The sequence below is a fragment of the Globicephala melas genome, chromosome 1 (assembly GCF_963455315.2).
Source record: "Globicephala melas chromosome 1, mGloMel1.2, whole genome shotgun sequence".
NCBI lineage: Eukaryota > Metazoa > Chordata > Mammalia > Artiodactyla > Delphinidae > Globicephala > Globicephala melas.
The window spans coordinates 138,373,293-138,394,727 of record NC_083314.1 but is presented as its reverse complement, the minus strand read 5'-3'; positions in this window follow the sequence as shown (position 1 = coordinate 138,394,727).

Sequence of the window (21,435 nt, the reverse complement as noted above, 5' to 3'; positions counted from 1 at the left end):
CTAAGATTTTATTAATAAGGCAATGGAGGAATACCAAATGCAATGGTGAAATTCACCCATAAGCTAAGTCATAAAAATTTTTCAAATTTTGTGCTTACACTTGGATGCCCAAAGAAGATGGTTATCAGAAAATGATGTCCTCAGTGCCTCTGCTTTCTTCCCTACACAGCATTCCGGTTGCCTGCTCCATTTCCCTACCTCTAGATGCATTGCCTATGAGGCAAGTCCCTGAAAGTATTTCAGTTATAGTTATATGTCTAGGACACAGGTGCTGACTCAGAGAAGGCTCCCAATAAAGACATGCTGGATGAATGACTTGATGGATGAAGGAATGAATTAATTGAAAATAATCATGGGGAGGAGGTGGGAAAACACCATATTTGTCACCTTAACAGAATTTCCATTCTCTTTCCATGTCTTGAGCAGCAAGAATGATTGGAAGCAACACAATAGTAACTAAAAATAAATAAATAAATAACAAAGGCCCAACAAATTTAATAAAGCAGATACACACTGTTGGCTTCCCAGGGGTAGAAGTCATGTTTGAGTTGTGTACACGATATGATGGAAGTCTCCAGTCTCCAGGGCTTTGTTTACCAGCTCGCTTTTGGCAGAAAGTTGTCTTGATCTTTGTGAGAAGTAATGTAAGCAAACCGTCAAACGTGTTAAGAGAAAACCAGCAACTTACCAACCATGATTATAATTGCCTTAGTTTGTTTGTAAGTTTGAGGATATTAAACACATTATTAGCAACATGAGCAAGAATTCCATATCAGTAAGGGTACAGGGCAAGTTGGGAACCTGCTTAGTACCTAGCCATTTACTCTACTGATTGTCAGAGCTGTAAAGGAGCTTGGGGTCCCTCTGCAATGCCAGTCCCAACACTCCCCACTATTGGTTCTGGACCAGTTGAGTCAAAGAGAAGACAATGAAAATATCAGATCTGGCCTGGAGAAAGTAGCCTCAACCTGAAGCCAAACTAGATTCCTCTTTACTTATCAACCCAATCCCAGGTAAGATCAACAAAGGAAGTAGCCCTCACCACCAAGGAACAGCCACTCACCTCACAGAGGAGAAGGAGGAGAATGCTCACAGGTCACACAAAAAATGAAGGAAACAAGGGCAGGCCATGTGTGAACAGCAACCTTGAATACCTTAACCTTGGCCAGTACAGGACTGTAGACTGATTAATGGAGCTTAAACTATTGGCAAACCACCAATCACTAATAAGTTAGTAAGGGGCAGAAAGACCGGAAATCTTACTCTAGCAGAATGTTCTGGCTATCTATTTCTGCTTAACAAATTGCCCTTAAATGTAGTGGCTAAAACAACAGTATAGTATTTTCTCTTAGAATTCTGCTGTTGACAGGCTTAGCTGGTTGGTTTTTGCTCAGGGTCTTTCACGTGGTTATCATTAGAGATGGTGGCTGGCACTGGGGTCATCTGAAGACTGCTTCACTTATGCCTGGCACCTGGGATGGGATGACTGGGCCAGTGGGGGACTGGTGGGGCCTCTCTCCTCCACTGCCTTCTCTACTCTTCTGGTGTGGGCTTCCTCACAGCATGGAGGACATAGAGTAATCAGTACATGGCAGATGGCACTGAAAATTTTCTAAGAGGCCTGGTTGAAAACTGCAAGATTTCTTATGACCTAGTTTTATGAGTCCAGCAACATGACTTCTGCTGCATTCTATGGTCAAGTAAGAGATTGAGCCCAGCTCAGATTGAGGGGATGCAAATTCAACTCCACCTCTCATTAAGAGGAATAGTACAAAATTTGTGGCCCTCTTTAGTTTACTTCACAGAAGTTCCTTCATGGAAAAATGAGGGAGGGGAGATAGAAGCTAACAATTACTGAAATATTCTATGTCAGGAGCGCACTGCAAATATCATTGCTGATTCTCACAAAGACCCTGCCGAGTAAATGTTATTATCGCCATTTTACTAGTGAGGCAGCTGAGGCCCAGAGATTAGATGACTTGCTGAACACTAGGTGTCAGAGTTAAAATTCAAACCCAGTTATGCCTGATTCCAAAATGTTTTTCTTTCTGCTACACTGCGCTATCATTCATCTATTATGAATCTCTCATTATATGGAGAACATCGAAGGTAACTTAAGTGCCTGTGAACTGGTGGATTTCAAGAGAATCACTTTAATGGTGGTTTCACTGCCCAAAATTTGCTCTTGTTCAATATTAAATGAATTGATATTAAGCAAAACTCATCCTCTACCTTATGGAATGCACCATAAGGTGGGAAAGACTGCTGTCAACCAAGAGCTCATCAAGAGAGATTTTCCAATGGCACAACCATGGAGGAGAGCCTACCATGGAGAATGGGATTTCACAGAAGCCCCTCTCTCACCATACTCCCAGGGTTCCCACTTAGAGCACTGTCTCTCATGCTATCCTAGAATCAAAACCAAAATCCTTATGTTTAATAAGTTCTATAATCAGTGGTTCGTAAGTCTACAACACCCACTTTTAATAATAAAAATTTAAAATACCTCTTTAAAAATCCTGAAATGGGATTCATACTCCTGACCCATAAAGCTCAAAAGCAACCACAAAGAAAAAATAAAAGAACCCTATTTATAATAAAATGATATGTATTTTAAAAAGTAATTCTTAGAAAAGCACAACCTTCCGAGACCGAACCAGGAAGAAATAGAAAATATAAACAGACTAATCACAAGCCCTGAAATTGAAGCTGTGATTAAAAATCTTCCAACAAACAAAAGCCCAGGACCAGACGACGTCACAGACGAATTCTATGAAACTTTTAGAGAAGAGCTAACAGCTATCCTTCTCAAACTCTTCCAAAATATAGCAGAGGGAGGAACACTCCTAAACTCATTCTATGAGGCCACCATCACCCTGATATCAAAACCAGGCAAAGATGTCACAGAAAAGGAAAACTAGAGGCCAATATCACTGATGAACATAGATGCAAACATCCTTAACAAAATGCTACCAAACAGAATCCAACAGCACATTAAAATGCTCATACACAAAAGGATCATATACCCCATGATCAAGTGGGGTTTATCCCAGGAATGCAAGGATTCTTCAATATATGCAAATCAAGCAATGTGATACACCACATTAACAAACTGAAGGACAAAAACCATATGATCATCTCAATAGATGCAGAGAAAGCTTCTGACAAAATTCAACACCCATTTATGATAAAAACTCTCCAGAAAGTAGGCACAGAGAGAAACTACCTCAACATAATAAAGGTCATATATGACAAACCCACAGCAAACATCGTTCTTAATGGTGAAAAACTGAAACCATTTCCTCTAAGATCAGGAACGAGACAAGGATATCCACTCCTGCCACTCTTACTCAGCATAGTTTTGGAAGCCCTAGCCATGACAATCAGAGAAGAAAAGGAAATAAAAGAGATCCAAATAGGATAAGAAGAAATAAAGCTGTCACTGTTTGCAGATGACATGACACTATACACAGAGTATCCTAAAGATGCTACCAGAAAACTACTAGAGTTAATCAATGAATTTGGTAAGGTAGCAGGATACAAAATTAATGCACAGAAATCTCTTGCATTATTATACACTAATGATGAAAAATATGAAAGAGAAATTAAGGAAACACTCCCATTGACCATTGCAACAAAAAAGAATAAAATACCTAGGAATAAACCTACCTAAGGAGACAAAAGACCTATAAGCAGAAGACTATAAGACACTGATGAAAGAAATTAAAGATGATACAAATAGATGGAGAGATATACCATGTTCTTGGGTTGGAAGAGTCAACATTGTGAAAATGACTCTACTACCCAAAGCAATCTACAGATTCAATGCAATCCCCATCAAACTACCAGTGGCATTTTTCACAGAACTAGAACAAAAATTTCACAATTTGTATGGAAACACAAAAGACCCCAAATAGCCAAAGCAATCTTGAGAAAGAAAAAAGGAGCTGGAGGAATCAGGCTCCCTGACTTCAGACTATACTGCAAAGCTACAGTAGTCAAGCCAATATGGTACTGGCACAAAAACAGAAATATAGATCAATGGAACTGGATAGAAAGCCCAGAGGTAACCCACGCACATATAGTCACCTTATCTTTGATAAAGGAGGCAAGAATATACAATGGAGAAAAGACAGCCTCTTCAATAAGTGGTGCTAGGAAAACTGGACAGCTACATGTAAAAGAATGAAATTAGAACACTCCCTAACATCATACACAAAAATAAACTCAAAATGGATTAAAGACCTAAGTGTACAGCCAGACACTATAAAACTCTTAGAGAAAAGCATAGGCAGAACACTCTATGACATAAATCACAGCAAGATCCTTTTCGACCCACCTCCTAGAGAAATGGAAATAAAAACAAAAATAAACAAATGGGACCTAATGAAACTTAAAAGCTTTTGCACAACAAAGGAAACCTCAAACAAGACAAAAAGACGACCCTCTGAATGGGAGAAAATATTTGCAAATGAGGCAACTGACAAAGGATTAATCTACAAAATATACAAGCAGCTCATGCTGTTTAATATCCAAAAAACAAACAACCAAATCCCAAAATGGGCAGAAGATCTAAATAGACATTTCTCCAAAGAAGAGATACAGCTTGCCAACAAACACATGAAAGGATGCTCAACATCACTAATCATTAGAGAAATGCAAATCAAAACCACAATGAGGTATCACCTCACACTGGTCAGAATGGCCATCATTAAAAAATCTACAAACAATAAATGCTGGAGAGGGTGTGGAGAAAAGGGAACACTCTTACACTGTTGGTAGGAATGTAAATTAATACAGCCACTATGGAGAACAGTATGGAGGTTCCTTAAAAAACTAAAAATGGAACTGCCATATGACCCAGCAATCCCACTACTGGGCATATACCCTGAGAAAACCATAATTAAAAAAGAGTCATGTACCACAATGTTCATTGCAGCACTATTTACAATAGCCAGGACATGGAAGCAACCTAAGTGTCCATTGACAGATGGATGGTTAAAGAAGATGTGGCACATATATACAATGGAATATTACTCAGCCATAAAAAGGAATGAAATTGAGTTATTTGTAGTGAGGTGGATGGACCTAGAATCCCATACAGAGTGAAGTAAGTCAGAAAGAGAAAAACAAATACTGTGTGCTAACACATATGTATGGAATCTAAAAGAAAAGAAAATAAAAAAGAAATTACCATGCATATCTAAGAATTTCCCTGTAGGTACATTCCCATATGTATAAGAGGATATAGACTAAAATTTGTTCACTTAATATTATTTGTGATAACAAAACACTGGAAACAAAATTAATGTCCTTCTGTAAGAGAATAAATTACATTTTATACACACACACACACACACACACAAATAAAATAAAATAAAAAATAAAAGAATAAAAAGGTTCTGATGAACCTAGGGGCAGGACAGGAATAAAGACGCAGATGTAGAGAATGGAATTGAGGACATGGGGAGGGGGAAGGATAAGGTGGGACAAAGTGAGAGAGTAGCATTGACATACATACCCTACCAAATGTAAAATAGATAGCTATTGGGAAGCAGCTGCATAGCACAGGGAGATCAGCTCAATGCTTTGTGACCACCTAGAGGGATGGGATAGGGAGGGTGGGAGGGATATGGGGATATATGTATATGTATAGCTGATTCACTTTGTTATACAGCAGAAACTAACACAACATTGTAAAGCAATTATACTCCAATGAAGATGTTAAAAAAAACAAAGTAGATGCTTGAACACATCTACATTATAAGATGTACACTGTTAATAGTCCTCAAATTGTGATGAAGGGCTGTTTCTTTTTTAAACTTTTATCTACTATGCGCTGATACTTTCATTAAATATAATAAAACTATTGCTGTATGTAATCCACAATTGCTAAAAAGGTTCCCAAAGGTTACTTTCACTTTTTGTATGTACCTGACCTAGGACTGGTAACAGTTGATAGGTGAGCTCTGGTCTGTGAATCCCACTTTGAGTAGCACTGCATTAGGTCAAGTAATGTTCTTAACAACCCTATCGGGTAGATATTATTCAGAATCTTCATATTGTAGAGGAGAAAGGTTAAATAAGTTGTCTAGAACTCAGTTTCAGACCCAGGTGTTTTGGCACACGGACATTGCAGGACTTACATTCCTGCATTTAAGATTTAATACCCCTGGGGTGTGCACAGTCTATTGGAAGAAACAGACAGATAAATAATAGGCTAATTATTTTTTCTCTTAAAATTTTTATTATCAAGCAAAAATCTAGGTATAAAACTATCACCCCACTGAAATTGCCTTCAGCTCCAAAATCCCTCTCCAGTCAGGTGCTCATTATGAGTAACACAAATCTTGGAACCATCCAAATCTCTTGTTCCTCATTCTGACTCTTTAACCAGCCCTCATTTTGAACAGATCTGTGGGATGGGGGGGAAATGACCATTCTCACGTCCAAGTTCAACATCTTTTTGAGCAACGTTTGTGCCCTTCCTGAAGGAGTGCGGAGGGGACATGACAAGAAAGTAATTGGTGCATCTGTTCTCACGTCTGCTCGTGAGCCGCCTGTGATCACAAACAACTCATCTGGGGGCATGTCAGTCTCTCCCCGAGAGGTACCACCCCCGCACCAGTTGTGGACCGCACACTCTGGTGTGTGAATCACCTCCCAGGATGGGCGACTGTTGACTCACAGCTTTGGAGAGCTTCCTCTTGAAACAGCGGTTGCCCTAAAGCCTTGGAAAGAGAGCAAAATAACTTTTGAAGGAAATGAACGCCATCCCTTTGTCAACTGTGAGGCTGTTACAGCTGGAAATGGGCCCCACTTCCTATCAGCAAAAGCATCCAAGTGTCTGCAGGCTCCTGAGGCCTGGACCTACCACAGCTCAATGGGCAGCTTCCCGAGCCTTTCCAGCAGTGCTACTCAAGGGGCTCTGAGACCTAATTATTTAGGAGAGATGTTTATTGAGAAATTACTATATGCCTGGCACTATACATAATAATCTACATACACTATTTCATTTTATTCTCAAAAAAATAGTGTAAGGTAGATTCTATTATGATTTCCATTTTACAATTTATTTAAACTGAGGCACAGAGGGGTTAAGAACGTAGCAAAAGCTAGAGGGCTGGAAAGTGGAAGAGCCAAGGCAATTTGGCCCCAGAGTGTTTGCTCTCAAGTGCTGAGTCTTAGTGAACATTCAGCATCAGGGGAGGGGCCTCATCATCTGTGGGAGTGTTCTTTGACATTTATTGAACACCTGCTTTGGCCTCAGTTATGCTACAGAATGGTGCAAAGAACATGGCATCACACCTGGTAAGTTCCTCAACTTTTCATAGCATCTATATTCTCATCTTGTGATAGGGATTTGATATCTCCTTACAGAGTCTGGCATTAGATCCAAGAAGGTAAAGTATCAAAAGCACATCATGCATGCCTGGCCTGTACAGATACCCACACATGTTATTCACCCAAGACATGTGTGAAACACGTGTTACAGGGATAACACATGTTATCCTCCCCCAAGACGCACAAAACTCAAAGAATGTGTAGTTGTTTGAACAAGAGAGACACGTAACTGACGCTTATAAAGTGATTAGAACTCTAGTGGAAACATGTTCGATTTTAGGGTAATGCAAACGAGAATTGTGACTAGATTGTAAATCTTATGTGCCTTATCTACTTTAGCCTTAACAGTCCTATGACTTTGGTATTATTTTGCCCACTTAGTAGGTGAGGGCATTCTGTATTCGTGGTACTGAGGAAGGAAACACACTCCATGAAAGGAAGAGTTTTTGGAGGCGTAATTACAGACACTGTTGACTGAGCATCTACTGTGTTCCGGGCTTGTTTATATACTGTCCTGAGGTCTCACAATGGGAATTACTACTCACAATTTACAGTGAGGAAACTGAAACTAAGAGAGTTTAGGAAACTTGCCTAAGGTCTGAAATCTAGTGAGTCTCAAAAGTTACTTTGTAGTAAAGGATGATACTGATGCTGGGTTTGCAATGTGAATGTCAAATTGTATGTCAACACATTTGGTGTAACTTTGCAATTTGTCTCAAGCTGTCCATGATTTCCTGCCTTTTAAGTACATTTTATTTTGTTTAGGCCTCCGGATGTGTAATGACAAAAGCACATTTTAAATCCTTCTAGGTTTCTTCTGGAAAACAGGCTTGAGAGTGAAGGTGGCAGCTGGACACATCTGTGAGCTCAAAAGCCCAGAGGCTGACAGTGGATGAAATGCAACCTGAGTCCTGTTTGGTGGGTCAAGCGGGTGGACTCAGGCACAAGTTGAAGGTGTATGTTTAGTGGAAGAAGAGCTTCTACGTTTTCGGTTGGTTCCCCCACAGTCTTGCAATGAATTCCACATGGATCTCTGAATAAATGAATGTGAATAATGAGAGTTTTCAAGTTTTCTGGGAAACACTGACCAGCCGCTGTCAACCCAAAGTATGGACCCTTCAAGCATAGTGATGCAGTAGCATAGGGAACATGTTTGACCCAAGAAAAATCCGGAAAATAGATGGAGTTAAAGATCTGGTTCATCTAGTATATGGCTGAGATTTCCTGTCATCAGGTATGTTCGCTATCAAGCCTATGGCCATGTTTCCACACGGGCAGTGGTTTGAGACATTCAGCAAAACCAAACATGAAGCTTGGTGCTGTTACCAGGTTGGAATGCCATGCTCACAGCCATGGAAAATGAAGACTGGATCTGGCGAAATGATTTTTCTTTCCTGTTTTACTTATCATCTAAGAAACCAAAAGTTTATGAGAAAAGACTGTTGGGATACCCTCTCACTGTATGTGTTAGAGCGTGGATCTGAACCCAGGTCTGTGTGACTAAATGCCTGTGTTCAACTTACATAGCTATTCTCTTCTCTGACAGTGTGATATTTTAGCTGAGTTGTAACAAGTGAGCAGACATTTTCCAGATGTATTAACAGGCAAAAGACATTGTAAACAGAAGGAACAGCACATATATGAACAAGACCTTGAACTGTGGGCTGAAGGGCCAAGATAATGTAAGGTTACACTGATAGCGTAAGGGAAGACTTGCTGTAAGATATATTTGAATACATTGAAATATGTCTTCTCATTTATTCATTGACTTGGTAATTCAACAGATATTTATTGAGTGCCTCCAATAAGCCAGGTAACATTGTCAAATTAGAATCGGAAATTACGAGACACCTCTATCAAGATATCACTGCTTCTTAGCTCTAGAACTTCCTCTTCTGCTTTAAAACAAACAAGTCTACAGACTTTTGTTGTTGTTGTTGTTAACCTAAAGGCTTAAATTATATCTGTAACTTCTTTTTTTTTTAAATATCTTTATTGGAGCATGATTGCTTTACAATGGCGTGTTAGTTTCTGCTTTATAACAAAGTGAATCAGTATACATATACATATATCCCCATATCTCTTCCCTCTTGCATCTCCCTCCCACCCACCCTCCCTATCCCACCCTTCTAGGTGGTCACAAAGCACGGAGCTAATCTCCCTGTGTTATTCAGCTGCTTCCCACTAGCTATCTATTTTACGTTTGGTAGTGTATATATGTCCATGCCACTCTCTCACTTTGTCACAGCTTACCCTTCCCCCTCCCCATATCCTCAAGTCCTTTCTCTAGTAGGTCTGGGTCTTTATTCCCATCTTGCCCCTAGGTTCTTCATGACCATTTTTTCCCCCTTAGATTCCATATATATGTGTTAGCATACGGTATTTGTTTTTCTCTTTCTGACTTACTTCACTCTGTATGACAGACTCTAGATCCATCCACCTCACTACAAATGACTCAATTTCATTTCTTTTTATGGCTGAGTAATATTCCATTGTATATATGTGCCACATCTTCTTTATCCATTCACCTGTTGATGGAAACTTAGGTTGCTTCTATGTCCTGACTATTGTAAATAGAGCTGCAATGAACATTGTGGTACATTACTCTTTTTGAATTATGGTTTTCTCAGGGTATATGCCCAGTAGTGGCGTTGCTGGGTCGTACTGTAGTTCTATTTTTTAGTTTTTTAAGGAATCTCCATACTGTTCTCCATAGTGGCTGTATCAATTTACATTCCCACCAACAGTGCAAGAGGGTTCCCTTTTCTCCACACCCTCTCCAGCATTTATTGCTTGCAGATATTTTGATGATGGCCATTCTGACCGGTGTGAGATGATACCTCATTGTGGTTTTGATTTGCATTCCTCTAATGATTAATGATGTTGAGCATCCTTTCATGTGTTTGTTGGCAATCTGTATGTCTTCTTTGGAGAAATGTCTATTTAGGTCTTCTGCCCATTTTTGGATTGGGTTGTTTGTTTTTAGTCTACAGACTTTTGCTCATTGGCAAACTAGCATCAAAAGTCCCCTTTGAGGGGCTTCCCTGGTGGCGCAGTGGTTGAGAGTCCGCCTGCCGATTCAGGGGACACGGGTTCGTGCCCCGGTCCGGGAGGATCCCACATGCCGTGGAGTGGCTGGGCCCATGAGCCATGGCCGCTGAGCCTGCGCATCTGGAGCCTGTGCTCTGCAACGGGAGAGGCCCGCGTACTGCAAAAAAAAAAAAAAAAGAAAGAAAAAAAAAAGTCTCCTTTGAGTGATGCTGGCTTTTGAGAGAAATAAACTACGAAAATTTATACTAGATTAATGGGCGAGCACAAGGTAAAGAGAAGCAGAAAGAAATTCCAATATCTTTGGGCTGGAAAGAATCATGGCTGTCATATGTTTTTACCTTTTTTCTGCTGAAGTCAGAGGTGACAGTGACCTGCACAAGCTCTCTTATGTACCTGTCTTGACTCCTTTCTTTTCTTACTGCCAGGGTCTTATTTCGGTATCTCCTCATTTTCACCTGGATTATTACAACAGCCTCTAACAGATCTCCCTGCCTCCATGCTTGCCTCCTCCCACCCTCCACACAGCAGATCATTCAAAAGAGATCATTCAAAATGCAATTGCTTTATTTTACTTTGGTCCTCAAAACCATTCAGTGTTTCCATATTGCCTTGGGCTGTGCTTCTCAAACTCTGGTTAGAGACCAGGTCTGGACACTATTCAAAACCATAGGATGAACACAGCATCACTCTAGAATGTTCATTTTACTTGATGGCTAGTAATTAAAAATATTATTTTATATTAAAACAAATGAATAGATTGTAGAATACATGAAAAATTGGGGGGAGTTTAAAAAGATTTCAAAGAATTTTCTTACTTGTAGCAGTTGCTGTCAGAATCTGTGGAAGTATGAATTTATTGTTTTCTGCTGTTAGAGATGTTTCAGTGGGAAAAATCTATAATGTCCTAGACCATAGGATAAAATTCAAATATCCTGTCTTCAATTTCTCCAGGATCTGTTCACGCCTGGCTTGCCACCCTCTTCTCTTTAATGGTTTCCTTGAAACTCTATTCACCAACTATCCCACCCCATTTAAAATAATAGCTACTGTAGCCTTCAGGATTCAGTCAAGAAACAAAAACCACTGTAGGTATCTCAAACAGAAATTAATTTTATACAGGAAATCAGGTGCTTCCAAAGCTGTTAGAAGATGTAGGGGGATAAAGGTTAGGGAAACCACTGTCAGTGTTCAAGAAAGCAGTAGTACAGGAATTGCAGGAAACTGCCATTAATGATCTAGGCTGTCTGCAGCAGAAAATGGGTGATTTTCAAGAGGATGCCTGGAAGTTGCAGACACTGGGAAAACCATATGCCTACCACCTGCTGAAGACCAAGAAAATGAATTTTGCTTCTCTTCTGTCTTTCAAATACTACATGTATGTCTCTAACCCTGATCCTGGATTGGTGGGGTTGCTGGGTCGTATGGGAGTTCTATTTTTAGTTTTTTAAGGAACCTCCATACTGTTCTCCATAGTGGCTGCACCAATTTACATTCCCACCAACAGTGTAGGAGGGCTCCCTTTTCTCCGCACCCTGAGAGAGGCCTATCTTGATCTCAGACTTCCAGCCTCCACAGGACCGCGAGAAGATAAGTTTCTGTTGTTAGATCTGTGATGCTTTGTTGTTATGGCAGCCCTAGCAAACTAACACACTCTGGGATTAGGGACTTTATAAGACCTAGTTGCTAGGCTTCCAGCCTCCACATTATAAGGGAGAACTTAGAAGGGCAAGAATGGCTCTGAGTTGCCAAGAGGCTCTCCAGCACAGCTGGCCTCTGTTGCGCACGTGCTGAGAACCAGGCATGGCACTAAGCACTTTGCACATTATCTCATTTAATTTAAGCCTTGTATCTACCAGTTTAATGCAATTCTCACAGCCACACTGTGAGTCTCGGAGGAGTTACTTTCCCAAGGTCCCCCAACTGGTCACTAGTGTGGGACCCTGGGTCTGACCCCCAAGGAGGATCTCTCATCACTACATGCCTGGTTGCATAGGAACTTCCCTCACTGGTCCACACAGGGAACATCTATTGATCTTTAAGTCTATGTTACTTCCTCTGTTCCTTTTTATCAGCTCTCCCACTCCCCACCCGACGCCAACCTCCTTCCTCCCCACAGAGCACACCATTTCCTCCTTTATTCCCCCAAATCTGTGTCCTGTATGGACTTCTACCATAGTATCAAAATAGTATCAAAAATTGGAAATGGCCAATGATAGGAGAATGAATAAGTAAATGATGGTGTATTTACTCAGTATAATATTATATAATAATAATAATGGAATAATTATTACACAATTCAATATATGATTCTAATGAAGATCTTATAAAAATGCTAAAGAAAGATTTCTTTTGAATAATGGTAAGTGAAAAAGCAGAATTTGCTGTGATTATTTGTACTTAAAAAATAAGATAAAATACTAAACAGAAGGAAAAAATGGAAGAAATACCCTTAGCTGTAGTCATCTTTGGATGATTTTTTTCTCTCATTCTTATTGCTTATATTTTGCAACAGAATTGGCTACAATGAAAATGGATTTGTCGTACAAAGAAGCTTTTGAAAAACATCTATGTCCTGCACTAAAGATTTCTGCTGCCAATCCCCTTATATTCTGCTGAGGGACACAATTCAGAAGAATTCTCTGTGACTGGGAGAGAAAGGGCCACAGTGTCACAGAAACATCAAGAAAATGGAGGCTCAGGAGAGAAGCCAAAGACCAAGGAACTTTAGGTCATTGTTTTTCTCCCCCACTATGGAGGCTGCTCCTGGGAGCCTTTCCAGACGGGTCAGTGTCGATACATCCATAGTGCCTAGCTAGGCTTGGAGGAAACTAAGGTGGCCAAACTCTGCCCCAAACCACCCCCATCTTGAAACCCCTCTAAAACCTCCCAGTATCCTTCTGGACTCCTCTCGGATACGCTGAGCAGTAAGGAGTTCACACGTTTGAGCCAGTCACCTCCCACCTGCCCCTCCAGCCAGTTAAAGTGTTCTGCCCAAATCTATTCCTTGCTATCCCTGTCCTGCTGTATGGGTTCCCCAAGAACGAGGCTAGTTCTTTACTTGACGTCCTCCACTACTCTTTGACCATATGAATGCTCTGTAAATTGAGGTTCATGAGACCAGAGGTTATGTTTGTTTTGCTCCTGGCCGTATCCTTAGCACATGACACAGAACAAGCACCCAGTGAATGTTGTAGAATAAATGAACAAGTGAGGGAACAACTGAACAAATGTTCACTCTCTGACATGGGTCCTGGACCCCTCACCCTTTTCTTTTGGACATCATCCAACATGGTTATGTTCCTATTCAAATGTAGAGTTCAGGAGTCTGCCACAATAGTTCTAGGATGGTGGGAGGGCAATTCACAGGAAACATAAAATTCTGCATTTAGAATATGTTATGTGTATGATGCAACTTGAGATCTTCATAGCTGTTGACAAAGCCACTTATGTTAAAAAAAAAATCTGGGCTATGTTTTTAGGGTTTAGGGCCAGTGTTATAAATCTCAGCAGAACTGTGGTCCCTATTTTGACCATTCAAGACATCGTGCAATGTAGTGGAAAAGGCATAGAACTAGGAGTTAAAAGACCTGGGCTCTGATCATTGCAGTGATAGTTTCTAGCACCAGGTATCAGGCTCACTCCAGGCTAAGCCCGGGGTTCAGTGCCTTGCCCTGTTTTGCATTTAATCCCTGTTGCCAACATAGATAGTATTTTTACCATGTTTTACAAATAGGGGAATTGAGGCTTAGAGGGGCTAAGCAACTGGCCTAAGCTTGACTCTATCATTTAATTGCCAAAAAGTCTCAAGCTGGTCACTCAGACTCTCTGTGCTTCATTTTCCTTATCTGTCGAATGAGGATAATAATACCTGCCTTGGAGAGTTATTGGGAGGATTTATTAAAAGGCTGCAGTGAAAGTAACTATGAAAACCTATAAATTTGCAATACGTTATTGTAAAGGTTCTGATTTTACAGAAAACAGTCTGGAGACCTAGACTGCAATTTCCTCTCCTTGTCTGTGCATTCCAGATTGCTGTCAGTTGATGTAACAAATGTTTTCTTCCTTTCTCTAAACCTGTACTTTCTTTATAGATTAAGAGTAATTACTCCCAAATGGATACATGAAAGACCAATTTCTGCCTAACATACATCAAACCATCCATAAATATGTATTTAGATTTTTATTTATTATTCTTCATTAAATCTATTTCAAGTGAAAACAAACAAATCCGATCTTTTCTAGTGTTAGATGATCTCAGCGCCAAATGCGTCTTTCTGCATTACTCTTCCAGCAGAGGGCACTGTTTCTCTGTGAAGCAGGTGATCCTTCGCTTTCGAACAGGATTGTTAGACTTTGGAGGGAGAACAATTTCGCAGGGACCCCAGAAATAAATGCATACCAAAGCACTAGGAATTAATAATAGGGAGGATGTCATTTGGGTTTACTTCCTAAAGAGAATTTTCAGCTAGTGCAGAAATGCCAATTTTTGTATTCTGCAATATTGGGTCAAGTCCCCTCCTTTAGAAATCACAGAATGTGACAGAGCCTTTTAGACCATTTAGCTCGCAGGTCACAAAGAAGCAGCCTGTGGGCCAAATTCAGTCCACATTCATGTTTTGTTTTTTCTACATTATTATTATTATTATTAGGCTAACATTAGATTAAGCGGGAGATTGCCCATAAGATAAAGATGTCTTTTTTTAAAATTAATTAATTAATTAATTTTTGGCTGCATTGGGTCTTTGTTGCTGCAGGTGGGCTTTCTCTAGTTGCGGCGAGCAGGGGCTACTCTTCGTTGTAGTGCGTGGGCTTCTCATTGCGGTGGCTTCTCTTATTGCGGAGCTGGGCTCTAGGCAAGCGGGCTTCAGTAGTAGTGGCGCATGGGCTTAGTTGCTCCGCGGCGTGTGGGATCCTCCCAGACTAGGGCTGGAACCTGTGTCCCCTGCATTGGCAGGTGGATTCTTAACCACTGCGCCACCAGGGAAGTCCCTCTTAGCATTTTTTTTTAAAAACAAATCAGAAGATCTCACAACTCTGAGCCCACATGCCTCCCTGGTGACAATTGGCTGGAGTTTAATAAATTCTGACTCCTTTGGGAAAGGCATATGCTTGCTACTTCCCCACAGTCCCTATCCAGCCTGCCCCATGGGTGTACATCACCTACCTAGACCCCAAAGTACTTAAGTTTGTGACCTGCGTATTATGGTCCACCTTCTTTGTTACAGATGAGAAAAACAGGCCCTAGAAGTAGGAAGTGCTTTACTCAAGGTCACAGTACAGGTGAGGCTCTGAGACCAGGCTAGAATCCCAACTTACAGGGTTATAGGGTTTCTCAAAAATGACGAGTGGTCCTGACTCCTGCCCCCGTGCTTTAGTCAGGAAGCTTCAGCCCTTTCCTCATCTCTCTCAGGAGGCTGATGTGCCCCAGCAGGTGGGAGGGGCCACAGAAGGGCTGAGACGGAGTAAGATGCAAGGCGATGCATTAGAGGGCAGAAAGAGAGAGAGGTCCAGTTTTGTTTCTCAGACTCCTGAGTTCTTCTGCAGATGGACAGGACTTGAAAGCACAGAGCCAGAGAGACTTAGTTCCTGACTCTTCCTGGGCCTTTGTTTCCTCATCTGTAAAATGGAAGCCCTATTACTTGGTGGAGGTTGTATGAAAGTTACTCATTCTCTGAGTAGAGCATCTGTGAGCCCTTCCATTGTGACTGCCTACTAGATGTCAGTGCTGAGGACACAGCTCTGCCTGGAACATGGGGCGCCCTCCTAGACGGAGGCATTATTGAGGAGAAACAGGACAGACAGGATTTTTGTTACCTTTGCCTGGAGGGGCCTCAACCCCTCCACATTCCAATAGCTCTTTTCCTAAACCAGTAGTTCTTACGTGGACTACACATTAAAATATCCTGGGGTGTTTTTGTGAATCTCCGTACCCAGACTGCCTCCCAGATCAAGTGAACAGAATTTCTAGGGGCGAGATCCAGTCATCAGTGCTGTTTAAAGTGACCTTCGACACTCCAATGTGCAGTGCAGATGAAAACCACTGTCTGGAATCTTCTCCCCACCCTGCCACAGCCGGCAGCCTCTTCTTTACCTGAGATCCACCCTGCATACGCACTTCCCTTCCTACTGCCCTACCCCTGCCCTTGGACTCTGGACAGATTAATTAAACCCCTCTGAGCCTTGGTTTTCTTATCAGCATAACAGAACCTCAATTAAGTCCAGTACGATACGTGCTATTTCATGTAATTCTGGCAACCATGAGCTGGCATTATTAGAAAGGTTATTAGGTTTGCAAATTCATAAGATCATAGAGTCTTAGGGGTCAAAGAATCCTTTAGAAATCATATAACCCAACCTCCCCCCCGGGCTGGAATTCCTACTTGCCTACCTCCTGAGATAACGGGCTTCCTACTTTCCAGAGTGGGGCAGCTGTAATTCTTAAAAGTTAAAACCATCTGTTGAGATGACATCTGCCTCCCTCGAACTTCCATCTCTTGGTTCTAACTGTGGTCTTCAGGAAAAGAGAGAACAACCCTCATTATTTTGCTACATGGCAGACAGACCTTTGGAAGTATGGTGATGACAGCCCATTTCATCCCTAAGTCTTCTTCTCACCTCCAAGCTCTCTCTCCCCCAGCTTTCTCAACTGATTCTCAGACAAGACCGTTTCCAGTTCCACCACCATCTGGCCTCCTCTTTGATACAGGGAGACAGAAGTGGAATCAACACTTATGGAAGGCTTTTCTAACAATCAGAGCTGTTCAGCAATGGATCAGTGCTCACTTTGAAATATAATTGCTTGTATGTAGATTATACCTAAAAAAATGTCGGGGAGGGGGGCAGCTATTACAAATGTGGTGGGCATCTGTTTTTGTTTGTCCAACATCCATGACATTTTCTTTGGGACTAGGATTAAAATTCACTTGGGTGAATGATCAAAGTCTTTTGAGTACAGGCTGGCCAGGACAGTTAGCAAGGTGCCCTACTCTCCTCTAGCCACAGGCAGAAACATGGCCTTCGCTGGGCTGACCAGCCCTTCCCTTCCTAATTGGTCACATGAGTGGTTTGAGCTCACTGGTTGTCACAGGGGCTCCTAGACCAGCCTGTGGTGTAGTTCTTGCAAAACCCCTAGAACCGCTTGCTTCCTCTTCCTGTCTTTCTCGGCCTGGTTCCCAGCTTTCCTTTTGAAATTGTGCATTCCCTCACATTCTTCCCCTTATTGTCTTTCGGTAAGTATTCATCAAATGCAGTTTCTGTTGCATACGAGTAAAGACTCCTGGTTTACTTGGTAACAGAGTAAAGGAACAAATAACATTATGGAGTATTAATTTTTAAAAGTCTCGAAGCATAGATAAAGAGGAAAATAAATGTAGAATTTATATTATTTTATTTATTGTATATGCTATATGTATTCTATATGTTACAGATGTACAATGAATATTTTTTATTTTCATGGTTTTTTAAAATTAAACTCATTGTAAACTAACGTGCACATTGTAGAAAAGTTGAAAAATACAGAAAATCATATATTACATATTACATATGTAAAATTATTTCTTGGCTGCTAAAAGTGTGAGTTTATGCCCCAGGGCAGAATTGATGTCATTCCAAACTAGCCCAGCTTCTTGGTTACCTTTTGGTCTGTTTTTATTTCACTGGGAATGTGGGCCAGTGCTTATTTTCACAGCCAAATTACTTAATGAGAAAACCCTCAGACTTTCCATTTATCACTTCCAAATGCCCACTTTTGTTGAGTCACTTGCCATTTGAACAATATAGGATAATTTTCAAATTAATTAAAACAAGACAACAATACACCCCATTTCTTACTCAAGTATCTCCAAGGGATTCTATTCTGACTTCATTAATCTTTGGACTTCCACTCTCAAACAGAGAAAGGACATTAATCATGTCTCCCAGTGGGGTTGGGACAGAACCCAGAGAGCGGACGGTTTGTCAGTTATGCAGAAGTGCTGGGGTAATTGGGACTATATCCTGCTTGGAGTCTTTCTAATTTTTTTATTTTCCTTGCCAGACAATCAATCAGCCATATTTATATATTGAGTGGATACCTATTATGTGCTAGTTGTTTTACAAATACTTAGGGGAATGTGAAATACAAACTACTCTGGGACCTCGCCCCCATCCCCTTGGTGTCCAAGTAGCAAGGACTGACAGATATGTAAGGAAATAAGCACAGAGATCATATTGTGATGTTCATTAAGTGTAAAGCAGCTGCTGTTTTGTTCTCTGAACACAGTATAAAATCAAGTTTCTCACTGCTTGTACCTTTTCTCTGCTTCTGCAAATATATTTAGTATCTGCTCTGCACAAGGCATGTTCACATGTATCTTCCCTCTTAATGCTCATGACAGCTCAGCAAAGGAGGCATGCTCATTTTCATCCTATAGATGAGGGTGGGAGATCACCCAGCCTGTGAGCCCTCTCCTTTCTCTCTCTCCACGCTTTTCCCGGCTCTCCTTGTGTACAGCTGTGGCCTAGTCACCATGGTGTTCACGTGGCCCCTCTCTCTCTCTGAGCCCAGGTTTCTCCCTCTCCTGAACTTGAGAGTCATACCCGAGTCACCTTGGGCATCTCCACCTAGATGTCCCACAAGCATGTGAAACTCAGTATGCCTTAGACCAAAGCCATCTCGTTTCCCTCCCCAAACCTATTCTGCCTCTTTTGCTTCTAATCCAAGTAAACATGCCATCCACGGACACTAGACTGAGAATCAGCCTGGATGCCTCCCTCTCCTGCACAGACCTCTCCCATTCCATCAGCCATCGTTTCTACTTCCTACATTTGTTTCAAAAGTATCCCCTTCTCTCCGTCTCCATGACTTCAATCCTGGTCCAACTCTCACCCCTTATCTGCTGCTTACTGTACCAGCCTGCCCCTTCTTCTCCAATATCCACTCTTCTCCAATCCATCTTCCATGCTGCGGCCAATGGGATTTTTTTGTAAATGCAAATATGATCATGGTCTTCACCTGGCTTCAATTATTCAATGGCTCCCTAATGCTCTGGGTACAAAAGCCAAACTTCTATCAATAATATAAAGGTCCCTCGGGATCTGGTTTCAGTCTACCTCCCACCTTCCTGCTTTTGCTCTGACTATTTTCTGACTGGAGAGTTTTTTCACTCTAGTCATCACCTACTGAACTCCCGCTCATCTGTCAAGATCCGGCTCAAATGCTATCTCCGCTACGGGAAGCCTTCCCTGAGCCCTAAGATGGAAAAATTCCTGGGATGGAGGAGAATGATATTAGGTATTTATTTCCCTGACACCTTCCCTGTTTGGTCAACCTGGTCTGGCTTTGACCCTTAACTGTCGGTCACTATTCCTTTCAAGGTTATCTTCTCTACACAATTCTTCCCTTCCAGGTCTCTGTAGCCAATTCCCTCCTCTATTCTTTTGGGCCCGGGGTGGTACCAGCAACCAGGGTGGTAACAGCTGCTAGCCCTGGGTCCCTGCACAGCCCCTGTGAGTCTCCTACATTCCACCCACTCATTGTAAATAAAGGATCCCTTTGTAAATAAACTTCCTCGAATTATACTGTTCCGTTTCCTAGAGGGACCCTATCTCATCCACCAATATTTTACAAACAGAATCACATTTCCCTCTGTTACCATTTCAAAACTATATTATCTTTGTTTCTGTTTGATCATTCATTGGTCTTGGTTTGTAACACTTTTGCTTGAAGCTGGGGGGCAAAACAGCTTTTCTACTGTATTTGCCAAGAGAGAAAAAAACTGTAAAAATCCACTATTTTAATTTCCAGCATATAGATCTTATCACAAGAATCTTAACAAACCACTTATGTGCCTCTCTGTCTTCATTAGACTGTGAACCCCTTGAGGGCAGCAACTGGATTTTCTCCACCATTCTTCCCCGAAACACAGCACTGTGCCTGGGATATAGTAGAAACTCAGTAAATATTCAGTTAACGAATATAGCACTAGGAAGCACTTCATAAATATTCATAGAATAAATGAATGGGGAAAGAATTGGTACCCCACATTTCAAAGCCTTAGAGACTATAGTTGTTAACAGGTGAGTCTCTTTTTTTCCTTTTGTCCCCATGCCAGGATATTGGAGCATTATTTTGCCAGGCTTTGGAATTTCCTGAAAGGAGTTAAAAATATCTTTCCTACCCAAAGCACCTTTGGAACACATAAGTCAGAGAAAGCACCCTAACCAAGCTCTCACCCCCAAACTCCCCCTCCCCCATCACACCCCTTCAGATGTGACAACTCTGTGGGAAACCAATTTGCTGTTAATCACAAGGGAGTTTTATTTACTCTGTTGAAAGAATTGAAAAGCAGTCATTTTTATTAGTGCCACAGCTGCTTCTTCCATCATGGAAGAAATACAATTATGCGTCTTCCTTTGGCTGAATGCAGACAGCTACAACCTCATTATTCATCCCGGTAGGAAGCAGGGCTTTATAATGAGCAGGGGAAAAAATACACTGACCCCTCATTTGTAAAGGGAACAAATCTTAGTTTCTGGAATGACATGGCCACTGCCAGCATAGCAAAAAAGGCTTTTTATTTTTTTTCGGTGACATAATAGGTTGTGATAGCTTTAAAGGCCTAGCAGAGGCGGTCCTTATGGTGTAGGGGAAAGAGTGTGGGCTTTGCTTCAGGCCAGCCTGGGTTCAAACCCTGGCTCTGCTTCTTATCAGTACTGGACAGAGGGCATTTTCTTATCTGAAATTGGAAATAGGAGTAGAACAGCTTCCCAGTGCGGTAGTAAGGATTAGAGATTAAATTCTTGTACGTGGTGTACAGCACCCATTGTGACATGGTCCGGCCCCCTGCCTACCTCTCCAGCAGCTACTCCCACCCTCCCTCCCCCCAAAGCTGGCATCTCTGCCGCAGCCATACTGAACTCTTCAAAACTCCCTAGAACTTGCCATACTTCCCCCTGCTTCCCTGACTGTGCACACGTGCCCCCTCTGCCTGAGTCACACGCCCTCACTTCCCTTGTTCATCCGGCAAACGTGTTTTCTTAATAGTGGCGGCTCCTCCGTGA